Source organism: Ptychodera flava, chromosome 1, assembly GCF_041260155.1.
Source record: "Ptychodera flava strain L36383 chromosome 1, AS_Pfla_20210202, whole genome shotgun sequence".
NCBI lineage: Eukaryota > Metazoa > Hemichordata > Enteropneusta > Ptychoderidae > Ptychodera > Ptychodera flava.
Genome location: NC_091928.1, coordinates 12626275 through 12648470, shown reverse-complemented (window position 1 = coordinate 12648470; position 22196 = coordinate 12626275). Strand labels below are relative to the sequence as shown.

General features: G+C 38.3%; 1 protein-coding gene across 1 annotated transcript in view; it reads right to left on the bottom strand.

Annotated features, from left to right (window-relative positions):
* Nucleotides 1–10502, bottom strand: part of LOC139130456 (histamine H3 receptor-like) — a 28577-nt gene extending 18075 nt beyond the window's left edge. Inside the window, exon 1 of the mRNA XM_070696248.1 lies at nt 10340–10502. The gene's annotated coding sequence lies outside the window, so the exon portion shown is untranslated. The remainder of the gene's footprint in view (nt 1–10339) is intronic.
* Between the last annotated feature and the right edge of the window lie 11694 nt (nt 10503–22196).

The following is a 22196-nucleotide window of genomic DNA, read 5'->3' as shown; positions in this document are numbered from 1 at the left end:
GCATTTTTATTTCATGTCGCACGTGAGTAAAATCACACATCAGACACCCTGCCCTAGCCTCTGATCTTGGTTTGACGGTGTCTAGACGATCGTTTATGTCCTTGTTTCGTTTTTGTTTGTCGTTAACGTGTTTTGTTTGGTTTTCCGTTATAGTTTGTCTTTTTCGTTTATCTTTCGTTTCTTTGTTATTCTGAAGAGAACTTGCAATGTATAACGATGGTGAATTTAGTCATGGATAAAGGGAAAGATGTCTCATTTTCCATCATGAAAGAAATAAATGCATGCTATAAGTATTAAATGAACGGTTGACAGAAAAGTGTGTCGTGTGACCCTCATCCCGATGTGCGTGGCACGAGATCTCATTTCCTCTCAATTTGCCTGTCACTTGTCTTTCCAGGCCAGGCGTTTAATTCAAGTCGGAACGAGCCATCGACTCGGTGTCAAACTCAATTACGTCGATTAGATTAGAAAGCTATCTGGGGTAGACTAACCGGCATGAGTAGACAGGCCACATCGCTGTTTTTAGTGCGTGTACAAACAATTTTCTCCACACCTGTAACGTCCAAATGGAAGGTTTGTTCAAGTCCGTTAATTTTTCTTGTATATAGAGAACTTTGCCAACTTTGGTTGGTTTCGTCTGTGACTGGCACATCTACTGACGTCATTAACAACGTACAAAATGTAGGAAAAAACTGACCGTGAAATTGTGTCGAGCTAGCACCTTACTCTTGCTGAGGACAAGGTCACGGATTGTGAGCGTGGTTTTTTAAAAATATACCCTGTCTGTCCTTTTCTTTGCCCATCTGAAGATTTTTTGTTTAAATTTATGTGTGTTTACTTTTTTGTCTAATTCTGACCCTTTTGCTTCCCCCATCCCCAAATACATTTCTTCTTCGCAATACATGTTTAGTTGAAATCCTCAAGCGAAAGTTAGTTTCCACAAAAGGGAAGATACAAGCACATATTTGACACTTTCTAAACAAAATCCATAACACCTACGCTTTTCCTTGAGGAAAGACATTATTAAACACTTGCATGTAGTCGTCATCAAGACCAAGATTTGATATCTAGCTTCCGAAGTGAAAAGTGATTCACGTCACGTGACAGGCACACAGAATCACACTTTAAAGAATGCTCAGCGCCTTCTCACGTACTTCTTGAAAACGACATATTAACCAAACTTGCTTCAAAACGTAGGCTAACATTGCAGTACGGTGATTGAAATTCGGTTATTGCTTATGTGTAATTTGAAATTCCGCCATAAATTCGAAAAGTTTAATCTTCCCAAATGTACCTTCCGTATCTGTACGTTCTCATCATGGGCTGTCATAATCAATAGTAAAAAATATGTGAGAATCCTAAAGGGACAGATACCATCTTGACTGGTATTACCCTCCATCTCAACTCATAACTAGCTGATATGGAATGTGCTCACGGTTGAAATAAACGTAACTTACTCGTTTTGTTTGCTAGAAACTACTTCGCCGAACATCAAACCTTTGGGAATAATAATAATTCATCGTATAAGTGCATGACAAAATTTGACATTTCAGAAATTGCCCATAAATTATATAACACCCACGACTCCTAAATAAATAACCAGAGAGGAAGGCTCACTCCCACTTTAGCGAAGTGTCCGACTTTAAATTTGCACGGTGAGCTCCATTTACAACGAAAAATATGACACCAAAACAGTCGAGCATGGTGGGTAAACCATTCCAGGAAAACAAGGTAGGCCATTTATTTGTATAACGCCAAGTTAAACAATTTGACAGTGTGTTTCGGTAACCCGACCTATCCTATTTAAGACCCTCTGACCTTAAACTTGTATTCTCATTTTCAAAAATCATGCATGATTTTGAAATTTTACGATGGGTCACACTGAAATAAAAAAAAAATAAATAAAAGTTTCCAACCGACCTACACTAGTTCCTGAGGGTTCGTTGACGGAAAAACACAATTCTTTTCCATACGACCAATCGCCACTGCAGTGCCAATATTGTGTCGGATTAAGTCCCCTTATAAATATATCTGTGTAGCCTTGAAAGTGTCAGTGCTGATCCGGAGCTAATCAGACTTCATCGTTTTATATTACCATTCTTCAAGTCGCGTAAAACAAATCATCCTGTGACATGGCAGTGTTTCAGTCATTGGTCTTATTCTAGAAAAGAAGTAGATTGTCTTCCCCTTCTCGAAGCAGTATTTTTGAAATACTTATTCCGATAACATGGTTTTCAAAACTAGGGTAGGTAGGCCAGCAGGAATTTTTTTTTTCCAAATATTTTTATTTTTAAATATGCATTTTTCCGGGGTTTAGGGCGGTCAAACACTGGCCACAACATTTCCAGAAAAATGTATCATACTATAAAAAGAGCAAAATATAAAGACATCCTCGTTCAAGCAAAATCAAATGCCAAGTAACGAACGCATGATTTTACGGGGGTTTTCTTTCTTTATTTACACTTCCATGTTTACGTTGCTCTAAAACGTTTAGGGTCTGCAAGTAAAAATAGGATAGGTCTGGTTATCGGAGCAGCACAATGTTTTTGGTTCGGCCTAATGTACAATGCGCCTCACTGACAGATATTCGGGACCCTCCGTTTTTACAGTTCTTTTCTGATCTACCATTTGTGGGGGCTCACTTTCAGCTCTTGGTGTAAGAAACATTTTCACCGTCTTAGTTTATCGAAAATCAAAATTTTCGCTTTCCCCATCGAGTTAACACAAGGATGGCAGCCATTTTGAATTTGAAATACCAGTAAATGTTGGTTATGCTTTGTTTCTCTAGTACCAAACTTAGCACTGTGACCCCTTGTTTTTATTCTAGATTTGCTAAGATTGTGGTTGAAATTTTCATTGAAGAAAGTTTGAGAAAAAGTTTATATATCTTTCACTTCGTAGTGTGTATTATCTTAACACTAGGCATTCTGATACAAAGTACCTCAAAATTACATCGAAGGTAACTTCAGCATAAAAAAAACCCCACTTGATGTTACAGTAATGAATTGTTCGTGATACTAGACGAACTGGAGAACTTCAACCTAAAGTGGCATGTTCTGACGTCATACGCTTGACAGGGCGCCAAGAAGTAGCTTTCCACATTACTACAACGGCCTACTTTGCTAATTCATCAATGAAGTTCGCTCCAAGTATATTGAATTTTTCGATCACTTGTGTCTCCCGAATAAAATTTGTCATACATATTAATCATGAATGCAATTAAAGCCCACTAGCTGTAAAATTTGTTGACCTCAAAATGTCTTCCTATTCTCTCCTGGGTTTTTTTTTCTGAATTCTACCCTCTGAAGGGATATTGGCTTTCACCGCATTAGGAAAACATTCCTTTGTGAAACATTTGACAAGTAAATTCAAATTTTAACGGTTATTTTGATTTTCCGCCATTTTCAAAAATTGGTACACGTAATATTACAAAGGAAACAGAACATGCAATGTCACAGTTGAAAACATTCACCCTATGCATTACATTGGACTACTCTGTGCAGTTTATGTGAAGATTTCAGTGCAGATATGCACAGTATCCATGGTTTTTGCTTTTGTGCATGGGGCTGCGATTTAACTGGGCACGTATGGCGATGTATCTTTATTTCTGTTCAAAATTTGCATATACATTCCGAGCTGGTAGATAATAAGTGTATAAACACACCTGAATTAATACATTTTCATAAGCGTATTTTAGCTTGAAAGTAAAATCATAACAATAATGCGAAAAGATACAGCTATAGTGGGGTTTAAGACCGTGGTAACATGACACAGTGTCTATTTTTATAAGTATACTTATGGTTTTAATGTGTTTAACTTTGGCTAAATTAAGTAAGTGGATAAAATGTTACCCGCAACATTCATTTTTATTGTAGAGATAATTTAAAAATGTTTATGAGCGACATTGATTCATGGCTCACAGAACGCCCTTCGGTATTGACACAATTCTAAAAATGAAGTTTATGTTGCTTTTTCGATTGAAGTGAATTTCACCATTTAACGAGATTTGTAATATTAACTGTCCCATTACAACGTGCGCAAAAGCCACTTTAAAATTTATTGGTTAACCTGTACGATCCTGAAGCCTATTAAGAGATGAAATCTAACCATATGATATGCGAAATTGTGTTAATTTCAGGGTTGATGGAGCGAGTACCAATGACATGCAGGAATAATGATATACTGTCTGTTTTATAGAAGCCAAAAGGCAATATCTCACATTATATGTCACTTGATGTCTTTCGCAGAACCGATTACAATTTGACGTTTCCACGATGGCCCGGTGAACTCCAACAAGCTGAAAGATCCGAAATCCGACATGGACTACGATGAAATCCACAATACAAGACACACCGGTGTGGCGGTGAAACGTATCGCGAGTTTATGATCAAACCTTTGTGTACGAAATTATGAAATTGCTCATATTTATAAAGGGGAATTAATTTTGTACGAAATGTTGTACACGTGTCCTTATCTAATTTACGCTATGTTAGTCGTCTGTCTATTGAATGGCCACCCCGTTGAATCGAATATATTCTCTTCTGCGCCGAGCAGAAATATGTATTGATGTTTACTGCCTACTTTGACCCGCCTCAGAGAGGGGTTTTTTTTCCTATGATACAGCATATCCGACAAAAAGCATGAGCCATTTCACAGATAAAACAGCAAACATACATCTAGATTTTTGTGCATGATGATTGATCACTTTCCTTTGTCTCTCGTTATTTCGTTGCTGTATCAGTGTGGAGATTACCAAACGCTGCTTAGTGAGAGAGAAAAGAATGATTCAGAGGATATTATAAGTAATGATCTTTTTTTCAAACGTCGAATTGGATTATCTTGAGTTCAGTGCTTGTTGAGCAAAGTATCTCATAAAAAATGACATTGTGATACTGAAATGGCGGGTAGTGTACAAAGAAGTAATCCTTTCTTTATCTGTTTTTAATTGTTTGCTGGTTGAGATTTTGTCTGTTTGGCGTGAGTCCAGCTCGATGGAATGTTATCAGTGTGGATGGAACACAAGGTTGATAGCTTGTGTTGAGCGTCAGAAAAAAAGCGAATTGTTACATGATTCGTAGATTTCGTCAGTCGCAATCGCATCGCATATATCATTTCGACACATTACACATTTATCATGTCAAATATACCACTGCACGGGGGCGAATGTGACCTAGCACTATATATTTTAGCTCAAACATGGGACTATGTGCCCGAGGGTAAGTGGCCATTTGCCTGACCTAATGAGGGCATGGTCTCCTACCTAGCTTGGGGGTTCATAGTCCCTCGTTTGGAGTATGATATTTTTATTACATGCCTCTCTTACATAGTTTTTACTCCAAATTTTTGATTTTACATACAAATGACAATTATGCTTTATTTCCTTAAAAAAAAACCTTATCGATTTTTCGGGTTGAAAAAAAAAAAAGAAAGAAAAAAAGGAAAGACAGCCCAGTACTTATATTCCTTGATTTGTGGCGTTCCGTCCGCAGATCTTGTAGGCGTTTTATTGAGATTTAGTCAATGAATCGTATGAATTTCTTTCCATTGCCGTTTCACAGTGTGTAATTGTTTGCGTAAGTAATACCGCCTATGTCTTGTGATTTACTCATTCTCAACAGTGAGATCAAAGTCTCATCTTTATGATCCTGTAGAATTTTCATCTTTGCATCCGAGAAGTGGAAATGCAAAAAAATCCTGCAAATTAATATCGTCAAATAAACACCTGATGTAGCCAATTGAGGTTTAAAATACCATTTAGAGAAGTTTTACGCTGAATTTCCCACTGTTAAAAACTAAATCATTCGTGTTTCAGCAATGTCACTCTCTTTAGCTGACTACAACGGTTTACAGAAAGTGTCAAGTGATCTCGGAGAAATGTACACGCAGGTAAGGCAACGACGTTGAAATGGTGGCGTGCTACATTAGGACTGCAGGATACACTCACGCCTTCAGGTCTCATCGGAAATCCCTTTATACTGTTCTCGCCATCGACGAATGACGTCAGCACATCTCTCTGCCTGTAGTTTGTGTTGGCAGTTTCCTGTCAATCGTTTACTTTGTAATTACAGTTTTATGTTGGCTGCTAAACGCCGATATTTCACACCCAGGGCAGTCAGTTTATATGAATACAAAAACACTATTTGCCCGGAAAGATTATCAACAGGATGTTTTGTTTGAATACGTTACTGCAGCCGAAGCAGTTTTGATGAACGTTCTCTTGGTGACAAGTGTTGCTTGACTTAAATATCAATTTAGTCTACGTTTTACGAACACAGGATACACTCTCGTAACGTACCTTAATGCCAGGGTATGTTCAGATGCACTGGGTGCAGACTTTGGCCAGTTTCTACAAAATAATTCTAATAAATATTCAGAAAATGGTTATATATATATATATATATATATATATATATATATATATATATATATATATATATATATATATATATATATATACATGTATGATATATGTGAGTATACATAGATATATATGTGTGTGTATATATACACATATATTAACACAAATGATCTCTTAGGTCATTTAAAGGAAATTCTTTGTTTGCCGTCCTTGGATTTCTGAAATACCTACCAGCTAGCCAGGGAAAAAATAAAGGAAAACACAGGTGTATTAACATAAGCTCATTTTTATATGGTTTCTTTCGGGAAAATAATATCTTTATTTGTAATAGAGTCAACATTGTGTTTGTTTTCTTAATTTTCACCGAAAACCTATACCAGCACGCAAACGGCAAACAAAGAATTTTGTTTGAAGTTTCATGCATCCTGCAAATATATATATATATATATATATATATATATATATATATATATATATATATATATATATATATGTGTGTGTGTGTGTGTGTGTGTGAGTATACATAGAATGATATATATATGTGTGTGTATATATATATACACATATATTAACACAAATGATCTCTTATAAATTCTTTGTTTGCCGTCCTTGGATTTTTGAAATACCTACCAGCTAACCAGGGAAAAAATAAAGAAAAACACAGGTGTATTAACATAAGCTCATTTTTATATGGTTTCTTTTGGAAAAATAACATCTGTATTTGTAATAGAGTCAACATTGTGTTTGTTTTCTTAATTTTCACCGAAAACCTATACCAGCACGCAAACGGCAAACAAAGAATTTTGTTTGAAGTTTCATGCATCCTGCAAATATATATATATGTATATATATATAATATATATATATATATTATATTATATATATATATATATATATATATATATAACTCACTAGACGGACTGTTTAACTTAATTGTGTAGTCTACTATAATAAATGGCGCAAATAGGCGATAAAAATCTCCATGTCGTAAAAAACGCTCACAATTATCACGATTATTCAAGACCTCAGTACCGGCCATCACTTTTGATATCGCTTACCAAGCACCTTTGTGCCATAAACTGACTAGCCTTTCAAGTTCAGAAACCACTTTATTGCTAATTGCAACACCATCAGGACCCTGAAAAAACCCAACAGATCTGCACATTTGAACGAGAAATGGGGAGCAAAGTGCCCCCGATCTTTCGAAGAGAACACGTCTGAACATGGATATTTACGGGTTTTTCTTTGCCCGAATAGGGTTTATGAACTTTGTGCTGAGTGAACGCTTTTAACAGCCCAGGGCAAAATTGCTTCGTTTCCCGTTCCATTTCTAAACACAAACAACACTGCTAAAAGAAAGGCTCCCGGATGCACATTTATAACACCGAAGAATGGAATTGATTACGAACTATAGTTGAGACTCTCGAATACACCACTATTGTGCACATTTGAGTTTTTTTGTGTGTTAAAAAAGAAATGTATAAAAAGCTGAGCTAGATAACGTAACATGATACAGTTATGATGGAGTAATGCTAAACCACTACGGCGATTTTATCGATAATCAGGACAAAACACGAAATGAAAACATGTATTCGATTCTCGGTAATTTCCTGTAATTGATCTCGATGACGTACTAGTTCTTTTTGTTTGGGATTGTTTGGGGTTTTTTGTTTGTTTGTTTTTTTGAGGGGGAGGGGATTGTTGATAAAATGCCAGGGACTGCTTTTCCTCAACGTAACCATTTATGACGTCATCGGATAGTCAGTAGTGAAAGTCGAACAAAATGGACGTTATCTTTAGTGTCCCAAATTTATAGAGCTCTACCGATGATGACGCTTCTTGAGTTCCATTAACTGCATGTATTTTGTCGATTTACAGGTATCTTTATGTCTCTGAAACACAGTTCCCTCTTTCAGTCTGCAAATCATGTCGAAACACCTTGTGTAAGTGTACGGCCTGTGTGCGTGTAGTTTCCGCATTGATGACTGAATTTAAGTCGCGGTAAAATTTTGTCAACAGTAAAATTGAATGTTGTTTACGGCGCGTTGCGTTTCCGAGGTAAACGCTTTCCATTCAACTTAATAAGCTTTAGGGGGGGGGGGAAGAATATGGACCCGTGTTCCAGTGCCAATATAATGAACACATTTAAAATCTCCGACGCCTAACCGCCGTTCTTTTATTGGAATAATAACCATGTCATTAACCCTTTGAGCGCCAAAGTCAACTTTTGTCTCCTTTAGAAAATATACTCCAGTCAATTTTTTTTCAGATTTTTGTCAAAATTTTGATAACAAATTGTAGCCAATGAAATGTGATGGCCATTTAGTCCAAAATTATACAAAAATTACAGAAAAATTCATAAAAATTGTTAAAAATGTTGTTCTAAAATTTTGGTGGGAACAATTACAGCACTCAATTGCAAAAGTTTAACTCTATCCCTACGTAGCCTTTTCAAGGTCGGATTCGATGCTACTCCCGAATGTACAAGAATAATGATTTGAGAGACTCGCCATTGTGCCTTCAATAATTCCGCTTGACAGAGTCGAGGAGCATTGCACAGATATCGATGTGGCTCGAAATAAGACTGAGTGATCGATGTTGTAGTGTAACAGACATAATGTGACCATCCATGTGAGCGAGCGATCACTGTCGAGAGAGCTTTAAAGCTTGTTTTGATCGACGCATGTCAGATTTGTGAATAAAGCACGCAAAGCAAGATGGCGCCATAAGCTTAATCCCCAGTATATTGTGTAGTTCCCGGATACAACATTTCAACACTCAAACGCACTGCATCACATCCCATTTGTAAGCGTTCGACTCATTTGGGCTTATCTTGACCAAGACAATGTTATTCATCATTACGTGAGATGATTTTATAAACTTCGATATCTTACGTTTCAAAAAAAGAGTGAAATATTTTCTTCGCATTTTGACACTGAAATTCAGGGTCAACACTTCTGAAGAAACCTTGTTCTGTACAACTCATGGATTTTGATTATTCAGGCAAAGGATGTACGATATAATACCAGTGACATTAATTCAATATCTCGCGTACCCGAAAATGTCTAAAATAGCAAAATGGGTCTATTTTTAGCCGAAACCCTCACATCATGTTAGGCCTGAAACAACTGGAAGAATTGAATTGAAGTAAAACCGTTGCAACAGTGCGCGTGTATGATAGCTCCATACTTGAAGTGGTGGTTGTTAGAGCAAACCACAGGCAGCCAATAGTACAGTAAAGTACCGAAAAGCTACTTTTTCTCGAGGGTCTATCGCCAATATGAGTGTTGAGCCAAGCATGGAGGTGGCCGTAAAGACGCACGTGCACCCCTGCGGATTATGGGTTTAAAATGTTGAGAATAAGCAGAACTATGCTCAGATATGTGACAAGAGAGAGTTGGAAATTTGCTGTATTGTCTCGTCGTGCCTCCTTGAATCTGCCGTGACGACAGATAGAAAATAAAAGGGATTGTAACGTCCCACCTGACAAGTTACGTAACTGATTATTGGCGAACAAAGGTGCAAGGAAAGGTGATATGCCCTGGGGAGGGATTGTTACTGAAGGTGTCAACACGGGATTCCTTTGACGATTGTGGCCTTGGTTCCACAACAAAAAACTTCCTCGCAAAAACAGATGGTTTTCCTCCGAGAGAACTCAACGATCCCACTGATGACGAAGTATCTCGAGCGTAAATATTATTTGATTTGTTTCTTTAGGGGGGAGAACACTTTCTCATTGCCGATGTGCGTTCAAAATGTTTTGATGCAAGCGAATAATTTGTCATTCCTTCCCCTTCAACGAGATTTTTGTAATAAAAGCGAGTTTGCAGCTGGCGCTGAGCTGTGCGAGAGGGCAGTTTATAGGAGCTCGTGGCAGGACGGGGGCAGTTCATACCACTGGCAGTACGGTGACTTCACCAATGCCCGGGTCTCGGTTTGACTGGGATGCATTTACACATCGGACAGAGCAATGGTACGTACCTCCTTCGGTGTCGGGTGACGCCGATTAATCGCGTTCTCGGTATCAGCCTGATGTTGACTCACGTAGAATATGTTGTAGACGTCGGTTGTGACCGTCGACCATCTGTAGCGTGTACAGACCTGCAGCCAACGAAAGTGCAATCCGCTGAATGGCACAGCACTGAACAGAATTACTGGATCAAACCCCCCCTTACGTCACCAAATACGCATGCGCCGATCTCAGTTGAGAACAAAAAAAGACCATATGTTGCAGGCGTCGGGTTTTATGAAATATCGCCTGAAAACCCAAAAGAAAAAACATACGGTCGGTAGTACACTCGATAAGAGCGAATCTGACCAACACATAATATCTCACTTTTTAAAATGATTTCTATGTATATTTCTTACTAAATGCCAGACTGTTTAATTCGGTTTTCGATTACCGACTGTTTACGATTTCTGTTCAGAAGCAAGCCGTAAATATTGATGTGGGCATGTACGGGACTAAACTAATGGGTATCAAGTGACCCCATCGAAAGAACATCGCGATGTCGGGAAAAAAACGATTTATCAGGATTAGCTGGCATTTATTCCAAACCTATGATGGGAGCGCCACATCGCCGAAGAGAACCATGAGCAATTTATTTTCCCTGTTCGCTTATTCGGTTTGCCATCAGCGAGGAAGTGTATGTCTGCCGTGTGTGCTGGTACGCACGTTCTGAAAACCGACCGCGAAAACAGTTCCGGCGTCTAACCGCTTCTGACACTGTTCCCGTCTCTGCATATACTGCCCCGGTCGTTGAACACATCTTGTCATAAATCGATCTTCGTTCCTACGTGGTGGACATAGATCACATGACGAGACATCATTGTGAAAGCTGTTCTCGTAAAACGCATGTCGCAAGCGATACTTGTCGGGTATAGGCTTGCGTGTTCTTCTATCGGCAAGTTGGGAAAGGGCTGGCAGAAAAGTGTCTAGCTTTACAGCCCGGAGCAGCTTTTTTCTTTGCTCAGAAGAGAACTTCGAGAAACGACCAGTATCCTGAGGGGAGTAGCATTGCATTATTTGTGGACCTCCGTCGTCGGGGAGGCAAACATATGTAGCAAGCAAGGACAGGGTATTGGAGGAATTTTGTAGCTGAGAGCCCTGCAGCGATTTTTTTCCAGGAAAAGGATAAACTAGTGGGTGGAAGGGATTTTTTCAAATCATATTTATGGCGAGGGCAGTTTTGTATCTCGAATTTTAATTTTCAATATACTTTTGCATAGTGCGTTCACTCGTTAAAAAAAGCGACCTTACAATTTCTCGAAATCTGTTTGTTGGCTGGGATTCACTGCATCCAGACTATTAATAACCTTAGCTACGCTAAAACGTAGAGCTACGGAGCTTCATATTCTATCGGCATCACGTGCGGGGACACACTTCACCGCCAACACGTGACCATGCCGCTTGCCGCTTGGCAACAAAACCGTCCTCTTCGATGCGCTCTCTTAAGGTAGAATGCGCCTCGGAATTGAAACACTTCAACTTTTGCTCAAACATTCCTCAATGAAACTTTCAACCATTCTCTTACCAAATCAACAACAAAAAGTGGGGATCACCGTGCAAAGTTTGGAACTAGCGAAACAAATTACCCAACATTTTGCAATATTTGAAATTCAAAATGGCCGCTCCGTGTTAACTGTAATGGAAAGATAAAATTTCGGATTTTCGAAAAAGTAAGGCGGTGAAAGTTTTTCTTTCTCCAAGAGCCTTACAATGAGCCAACAAGTGGTATATTAGAAATGAACTGTAGAAATTTGAGAGTCCGATTGTCTGTCCCCGAGGCGCGTTCTACCTTAATTAACAGTTTATTAATTAACTCAATCGAGATGACGACAACGTGAAGCTGCAATCGTCTCGATGGTTTTTGAGGGTGTGCACGTGACCATCACCAAAATTGCATCTCAAAAGTTAACATTTAAAATCGACAAATCAACGAGAACAATCTAACACTCGTTCATGTATTTCTGGTTTCGCTCATTTAGTATTTTGCTGAGTCATCACAGTCAAAATTCGATTATCATGGGAAAAGAATAAAACTGTATTGAACAACGCGTATACCTACCAAATAGTCAAGCAAATATACCGTCAAAACGTTATTTTACATTATTTTCCTTTTAATAAAACTTGAACGTTAAGTGAGTTGGACGAAACCCAAATACATGAGCGATTCTTAATCTTTAGATATTAGATCCCTACTTAATCCAAGTCAGCATTTATACATTAGTTGGTAAATTAAAAAATATAAAACGCCTTTATCATGGTGTCGCGTTACCTAATTATAGTGACCAACATGGGAAAGTCCTACAACACTTATATAGCGGCTTGCGAGGCTCTTGGCAATATATCTATTAGAACATTATTCCAAATTGAATGAATATTCATAAAATCGTTGAAGATGATACACAGTAGATAAATAGGTCAAAATAAACCCTACGTACAGCGTGTATCATTTCTGTTGATCAAATATCAAACACAATCAAACAGTCTCGTCGCAACGGCAAGGCCAGTGAGAATATCCATGTTGCCTGGTAACCATGGCTACGGGCGCAAAATGCAACCTGCTGGCTAATGATGGTAACATATAGTTATTCCACTCTTCATTCCGAATCCTCCATGGTGTATTTTAATCATAATAAAGAAGAAAACATCATCCAATGTCGTTGAAAGGATAATCCACATAGGGGCTGATTTTCATCCCGACGACGAAAATGAACCGATGATTGTGATGGATGACATCTAGGCTGATTCAACAACCGATCAAGTCAGTAACCCGCGTACGCGTCCAACAGTAACTGAGCCGATGTGCCATTTTGCTTTGCAAATAAATACTCGAGATGTTGACAAGCTGTTAATTGCAAAGCTTGATTGTCGCACGGGGTCGATATGTCAACGACTCACGCGACACGTCGTCCTTTACGCAATGCCAAAACCCATCAATTTTCATCTGAAGTACGCAATACGAAGTCTGCCCTGGCGATAATGCTTTGAGAATTTCATCCAGGGCGCATATCCGTTTATCTTTATTCACGATGAAATCTCAGATGAATTCTTTGTTATTTTAGCAAAATACCGAAATGTTTCATTTCATTTCACTTACTCATATTTATCACCTTTATAATGGTGCTCTGTTTCGTGTTAAGGGGCGCTCAACTCGTAAATTTAAGAGAGAATGCGCCCCTGGGACAAAAATTCAGACTCAGATTTTTTACAACTGCCTCTTGTTTTGGCCCATTTTGAAGCACTTCGAGTGAGTACAGTTTTCAGTCTTAATTTCGTGACGATCAAATTTCAATTTATTCTTCAGGGATGGCGGCCATTTTGAATTTCAAGTCTCGGTATGATAGGGAATTTGTTTCTTTAAAATTTGCCCAGTGACCCCTGATTTTCATTCTTGCTCCGTTCAGAGAATGATTGAAAGTTTCATTTAGTTTATGCACAAGTTCAAGTTTTTCAACTTAGAGGCGCTTTCTACCTTAAATTTCGCTCTCACATTGGTTGACGAACTCTGTTTAACATATTGATTTTTTATGACATGAGCACAGTGCCTCCGGCTAAAATTTTTGGGCATTGAAAGTTTGGTCGCCATTTTATGTGGTGGAAAAAATTAATTTTCGATCTTGATAAGGCGGCAAATACTCAGTTTTGTGTTGCTTGCAATGTTTCTCTCAATTTCCCCGTTGAGGGACGAGCCAGCTTTTCACAGGTGATCGTCTTCAACGAGGATTTTCTCCGTTATAAAGGTTATATGCCTGGTCCTTGTATACATGTCGTTTTTGGACATAATACTGACAACAAATTAAACAACAAATGAGTAATTTAATCAAGAATATCGACAAGCGCGCGATGGATGTTTAATTTATTATAAAAAATGATGATAGTTTTCATACTTTAAGGTATTGAATATAACCTATTTTTACTTCATTTTAACTGTATTTTGCTTACATGATTCAGAAAAAGCAATGAGGTTTAATTGTCTACTCTATTGTTAACTGGTTGAGTTAAGTTGAAATGTAACTTCATGAGCACTTCAATCGTATTTCTCCTCCAGTCACGTGGTACTTGTTCGCTGACAGGCAATGCGAATTACTAGATATTTCATTCGAGAGTTTTTGAGGTGATTTGAATGAAATGATGGACTGTGAGAGAATGTTGGAGTTGTAATTAGGTGTTGCAGCTTTTGGGTCACCATTTGGCACATCTGTAAGGAACAGTGTCAAGGAATAAAGCACATTTAATCTTTGATGAGTCTCCTCTTCGGTTGATTCGCTATCCTCAATGGTTGATTCGCTATCCTCAATGGTTGATTCGCTATCCTCAATGGTTGGTTCGCTATCCTAAATGGTTGATTCGCTATCCTCAATGGTCGGTTCGCTATCCTCAGTGGTCGATTCGCTATCCTCAATGGTTGGTTCGCTATCCTCAGTGGTTGATTCGCTATCCTCAATGGTTGATTCGCTATCCTCAGTGGTTGATTCGCTATCCTCAATGGTTGATTCCATCCTCAATGCTTTAGGGACAATAAACTGAAAAACGTCTCGGTGACATCAGTTTTGTAAATTTTCCTTTTTTTAATACTGCTCTTATGTCGACATTCGTGTCGGGAATTATTAATTCGTTTGAAATTACACCGATTTGCCAATATAGCAATGATATAAGTTACCATTCTGACCAGCAGTCATTTTAGCTGACTGATACGCCAATAAGCAATTATAATTTCATCGCATCCCAAAAAGTAATTAACGAATATGCTATATATCTAAAGATTCATCATTCTCAATGTGTGAATTAGTTAAACCAGAGAGTTTTCAACGCTCGTCATCGAGAGTCATTGGTTTGTGTATTGTTTATCAGTGTTTATGTTGTCAGGAATATTCCTGTCAAAGCAGAACAAATTTTAAAAACAAAAGACAATAGAAGGAGAAGCAACAGTATCGTCATCATCATCTGCATGATCATCAACGACAACAACAGTAACAACAACAACAACAACAACATTAACAACAACCCATAAGACGGCGCCAGGACAGATTTTATTTTCGCGCTTGCAACTGAAGCGAACACTACATAAGTCTGTCCTGCGAAACGTCTTTTTGACATCTTGTTGACAGATGTCTGTCTGACATTGATTCCGCTGTAGCGACGTTTGGTCCGACGGTCACCGGCCAATCAATTAGCCATAACAAATGGCAGACTGTCGGCACGAGTTTTACATTTTGACACCCTACTTTGATTTGAAGGTCACTAATGTTGATCTCGAGGTCGCTCTCTGATACATTTTCAGAGCCATCTAAGCTATCTGCTTCATGATGTACAGAGTTTGGCAAAAAATGCTTCACTGTGTGTTTGATTCTCTGTTCATGCTTCCAAACTAACACTATGTCCCGGATCGCAAACCCTAAATTGTTGCCGTATGAGTGTGGCGAAAACTTAAAAAACCAGTCATGCTAACTATCAATGATCTTTTCATTACTCTTAATTGTATACATCAATTAAAACTTCTTTTTCTACTCCCAAAAGAATGTTGAAACACCCACTATTTAGCATGTCGACCTAGCGTGTCACATGCATTGTTATGTTTACATTTGATTTCTAGTCCGGACCAGAAGTCGCTTTTCAACAATAACAATGTGGTTTACACATGTATAGGCTGAGTTGACAAGCTGAATACTGTGTATACCAATATGCTTTTTGGGAGAACGAGGAATTATGGTACACATTCAAAATAAAAATGGTGAAAATATTATCAAAAGTTAGCATTAAAGGCCCTTCAAAGTCCCACATGGATGACTTAAACACGTGGTTATTTTTGTGTTGTCCAATGAGAACAGTCATGGTAAGTGTAGTAAGCCACTCAAACATCTGAAACATGCTGCAAAATCAAAGAAATATTTGCCACTGTATATTACAGCATTGCAGTCATAACATATTAACTGACGACAGCCTATTCCAACTTTAATATCGTCAATCACAGAGTGAGACCGTCTCTTGTTTTGCTTTGATAGCTCTTACAATTAGAAACATATTGTTAGCGAAATCTCCCCTTCTTTTCACAGAAATTTTCTTTCATATTTTCAGCCCTTTGTAAATGAAAACACGCAAATGAATGCACGAAATTGAAAAAGAAAATCAAAAAATCAATGCACGACTAGCTAATACATCCACAAAACGTTGAAATCTCATTGAATTCTCGAGGAATCTATCTTTCATGGCCGTTCACATGAGGAAGTATCGATATTTTACCATTTCTTCGCGAGCACTATCACGTGATACTGGCATTTCTAGATTGGCTATACAGAAACGATCGCGATTAATTTCGAGCTTGACACGCTTCTAAACCCGAGGAGCAGTTCTATTACCATCAGTGTCAGGCGAAGCAACAGTTGGCCTCAATACATATTGAGGGCGTCACGCCGTTGACGTTCTAAGTGACAGTAAAACACTGGTGAAAGTAAACACTACAGTAGATAAACGACAGCTCTTGTTTATTGTCACACACTCCACGAATTCATGTGATTCCGAGGTTTGTCGAAGATTTTTCCCTAATAAAATGTCGTTGTCGAAGCAGTCGTGATTATAGTGAGCGCCACGTGGCAAACTTTGTGTCCTTGTGGGTCGCTAATCCCGGCCCTTATTTCAGATCCATCACCATAACAATCGATCGTGTCAAGGCTTCATGATTTCCCGCGAGATTAGACTGTATAGAAACGATACGTTTCCTGGGCTAAGGTGGTTTGTAGTGTCATTTATGCAGACAGATTCCATCTTCATTTGTGAAAAAAATCACCCCCGACACCGTGACGGGAACCATAGAATATATTTTGCAAAACGATTAATCGCGTTCCCATATGGGTCAAAGGGCACGGGGAAAACTCCAGTCACCGAACCGCGTAGTCAACGTAACGGCTGGCGACGTATTTTCTATTCCACACTATTAATGCCCCTCTGACAGGTCAAAATGATAGCTTTAATAAGTTGAGGGTTATAATGGCACGAAATTTTAACAAATTTACTCTGCTCTGCTAAAATCAGCACCATGTGAAACCATGGAGAAAGATACATTGCACGCGTCAGACTCGCAAACCAGCCGATCCATATTTTATCAAAATCAGTGAAAACCTGTCCATTTTTAACTCCCTGAATATGTGTCTGTGGTGCATTCTAATTGCACAATCATAAGTAGTGATTAAATCGGACAACTATGGCCCCTTTCCATGCTCAATATATTTTTTCTGTAACATTATATTAGTCTGCATCGCAGCAGCTGCTGCCTCTGGGCTTTTAGTTTCTATGTATTAAAGGGAGATTAATTCAACCAAAGTTTTAATCGACATGTGGTATTCAAAAACCATTACTTCGTATACGTAAACATGTTTACGATCACTACACACCCATTAAAACCCCAAAAGCTGTGAATTTTACGCATTATTGTACTTGTTTTCATTATTTTTATTTCAAACCCAAGTCGGTTCGTGTAAATGTGCTAACTGAAGGACATATGTATAGAAGTATCTCACTGCTTGCTGATTTGAACCTTGCCTACTAGTTTTAACAGGTTAAATAATAAACGGGTGCCGCACTCATAAATGGTGCCTCCACGGAAAAGTACCAAAAATACAGTATTTCCTACACATATACATCATGATCATAAAAGAAACAAGCATGGTGTCATTTACTTGAATGCAAAACACTCGATGGTCAACATGTTGTTGTTCAATATTTACTTTCTCTGTCACATGATTAGTTTTTGAAAATGGCGGGAAATCTAAAATGATGTTGAAACGTTTGAATTTAAACGCCACTTTCAACACTTATGACAGTGTGATACACTTTTTCAGGCTTTAATGGGTCTTATTCAAAGAAAACTCTTGGAACACTGGGGATATTTTGAGATCTGTTTATCACACATTCGCTACTTATTGGGGTTTTGAAGGTATACTTCGCGCCTCGAAGGAAAAAATGACAGACTTGAACTGTTGCTCAAAACTTAATTTCCATGAGAAACCTTCAACCAATCTCTTTCACAGGGTCAAGGTGCAACGTTTTGGTACTAAAGAAACAAATAACCCAACATTTACCGATATTTGAAATTCAACATGGCCGCTATCATTCCTGTATGATCTCCATTGGGCAAAATAAAATTCCTGATTTTCAACAAAACTAAGCCGGTGAAAACTTTATTTACTCCATAAGCTTCAAAATGAGCCCAAACAAGTGGTTGGGCAGAAGAAAATTATTGGAAAGTTTCGATGTCTGTCCACCAAGGCGCATTCTGCCGATGAAGACAAATGGCGACATCATTTTGTCCTGAAAAAACTGAGAAATATATTTGATTATTGAACCTCCTCACAAATACTACTTCTGTTTAATCTTTCATCATTGCTTTTTTGGACATTTGTCCTGAAAACACATGACCGCTATAAAAACTTGATAAAAACCTCACAATTTTACCGACATGGAAATGTGATATTTTTCATCTGTCGCCCAGGAATTGCTTACACGTTGCGTTTTCAAAATATGTGACATACAAACATTGAAAAGATTCCAATTGCAATTTCAAATTGACGTGCTGACGTCTTCAAAAATGATAAAAAAAATGATATTGTCAATTTGAACAAGTACAAAGAATGATCGTGAAACAATCGACAATTTGAACACACAATAGGTCAGCACAGTCCGACCACATTCATCGTTGTTTTGATGAAGTGAAGCTTTCTATTGTGATCGCGCCAAATGAGACCACCCTATAAGCATATGCACAGTGGACGTCGGATTACCGGGCCTGGCGAACCATATTTTGCGACTGGAATAGATTAATGGCTTGATCTTTTAGTTATTTTTGACGGTACATGATGTATACCCGTACAAGTATTATGACACTATGTAAATTGATCGTATATTTAAGGCACTTATTTGAGATCACAGCTCATCAGCGTTAGGTCCACCCATAGACTGCACATACCACAAGCGTGTGGAATCGGCATGTTACAAAAATCGTAAAAGAAAATTGTTTATTTGGTTAACGGGAATGAGGTTAACCGTTCCGTGCATAGAATTTGTATAACCAGCCTGAGCTGGTAGCAATGCGTCATTTGACTAAAAATGTAACTGAGTTGGATGTCTCTAAGCGATGCAGCATCGAACTAATGTCATTTCACCTTACCATGATACAACTCAAATGTATGTATACACATGTGTATGTATATATATATATATATATATATATATATATATATATATATATATATATATATATATATATATATATATATATATATATATATCATATTACTTAGCTATGAAAGCTATAGGGCCCTGCCCGTTTATTACCCCGAGTAGCCGTGCAATACCAGAAACCCGTCGCTATTCAACAAGGTCGTAGGCCGAGACCTAGGATTGCAGCCATGTGTCTCTGGTATCACGCTGTGACGGTAATGAACAGGTGCTATAGCCTGAACAAAGAGCAGGTTATAGGTATTTTATAACACACCACAAGCTCATGTTGTTTTATGTTATTGTTTTGAATGTGCTGTGACGTATATATGCACGGCAACAATACGTTTTGAGAAGATTACGGGATGATTTTCAATAGTGACACGGATTGAGCATGTGTCGTTCTCTCTCTCTCTCTCTCTCTCTCTCTCTCTCTCTCTCTCTCTCTCTCTCTCTCTCTCTCTCTCTCTCTCTCTCTCTCTCTCTCTCTCTCTCTCGCATAACTACCTTCTCCAAATATCTCTAGGCTGTTTTCAGATATTAGGTGAAGATGATCATCTTTACATCAAGCGCAAACATTCTCCATGACAACCTTGTTGCCGGGATACTGGCAGTGAACCAAATCAATTTCACGCTTCGCGAGTCTCAGACTCTGTTGCATCTCTGCTGACGTCATCGCAGGCACTTCCTGTCGCGATAAGTGGGACTGCAATACCCTTGAAGATTGAATCCCCAGGAGAGCTATACAGTAGCGAGCGTGCCTTGAAACAAAGCAATCCATCTTGTTCGTGTCGCGATTTCTTGATAACATTGCTCACTTTCCCGGGTAACCTGCCTAATTGTTTATATAGAGTGTAAATTTCTCCAGCTTTTGTCACAAAGAAAAAAATATAAGGCGCTTTAAATAAAATTCTTTGTTTGCCGTCCACTTGCTGGTAGGTTTTCAGAGAAAATTAAGAAAATATATAAAATGCTCACGCTATTACAAATAAATATATTATTTTCCCAAAGGAAATAAAAATTGAGCTTATGTTAATACACGTGTGTTATTTTATTTGTGTTTGTTTTTTTTAACTGACTGGTTGGTAGGTTTTCCAAAAATCCAAGGACGGCAAACAAAGAATTTTGCTTAAATGGCCTAACCAACAAATCAATAAAGTTTACGGTAAACAAACACCATGTTCCGATAATAAAATCTGCAAAACCGTTATGCTCGCCCATTGTCACGTTGCAATTCACGTTGTACGCACGACTAGAAACATAACAATATCCCTGGGGTTTCCATCAACACCTACGGTTTCACCCTTTCTCTAAAACAAGCCTACAGGTCGAGATATGAATAGGAATTCAATTTCTTTTGCTCAATATTGTACGGGTGCCTTCGTATTTTGGTCTTCATGATGCCTTGCGCACAATTTCTTAGTTTCACAACCAGATCATCGAATTTGCATTGCTTTGACAGCAATACTTTAATGGATACAGGGAAAACTACACGAATTTTGTCAGATTTTTGGGCATGTTCACATCAGGGAAATCATTTTGTAGCGCCCTATGTGGATACATGTTGGTTTGCAAGTGGCTGGAAGTTGAAAGCTCGAGGGCGCAAGACATGGGAAATGCCAATAATTCTGATGGCTTTCAGGGACGGGGATGCAGCTGTATGCTGAGCAGGGAGATTCGACGAGAGTTGTTTTCCAGGAAAAGCATTTTTTCCTTTAGCTCTGTGCTGAGCACTGAGTTCGGAATTTAAACTTTTGCCATTTTAATCAGTTTTATGACTCAAGTACATTTCGCTATTGTTCTCCTTAAATATTTTAAATTCAAAATACAAGCCTTATTAACACAACGCGCAGAGTATCACGTGCGATGTTATCCTTCATTAATGCATGCATGCAAGTGAAGACAAAACTTCATTTGTCAGAAATAATCCCCGACATTGCAAGCATGTATATTATAGGGATGACTCAAACTGGACGACACATTTTTGGTAAGCCCGGCGTCGATACATTTTACGTAAGCCGACTTTATGAATTCGAACAGATATATGTTAATTGGAAACAGTGATAAAACAATAACCAGTTGATGGTAAATTAACACCTGACGTCATCATAAACACGCACCAAGTTTAAGGGTAGACATTTCTAAAAATATCTGTTGTTTTCTATTGCTTACGAGAGTGTTTGGAAGTGGAGCTGAATTAATAATATCATTTATTAAGATATGTAAATTATTGCCCGCAAAACATTTGTAGAGTTATTTCTGTATGGTTTAAAGGCACTGTTCGCGATCCTTGGGATTGCCTTTGTTCTAGTCTGTATATGGCGGTGTGATAGCCTTTTGTTTTCCATTGAAATTGTAATGTGGTGGGTAAATTTTCTGATGAGACAATCTGGTGCGAACACAGGCCTTTAAGTTTCATCTTATATTATAATGGGTTAAATCGAATATACAATAATAACTGAGCTGTGAGAGTATAAACTGGGGTGGTGGTTTTGGTATAGGAGCTAGCAGCCTCTTCTGTAAACATTGCTGTCGATATTTAACTTCTACGCCTAAGAATAAAACGGTGTTAACTTTGAAGACGGAGGGTCCCTACTCTGTTCATGTATCTCGACAACCTTT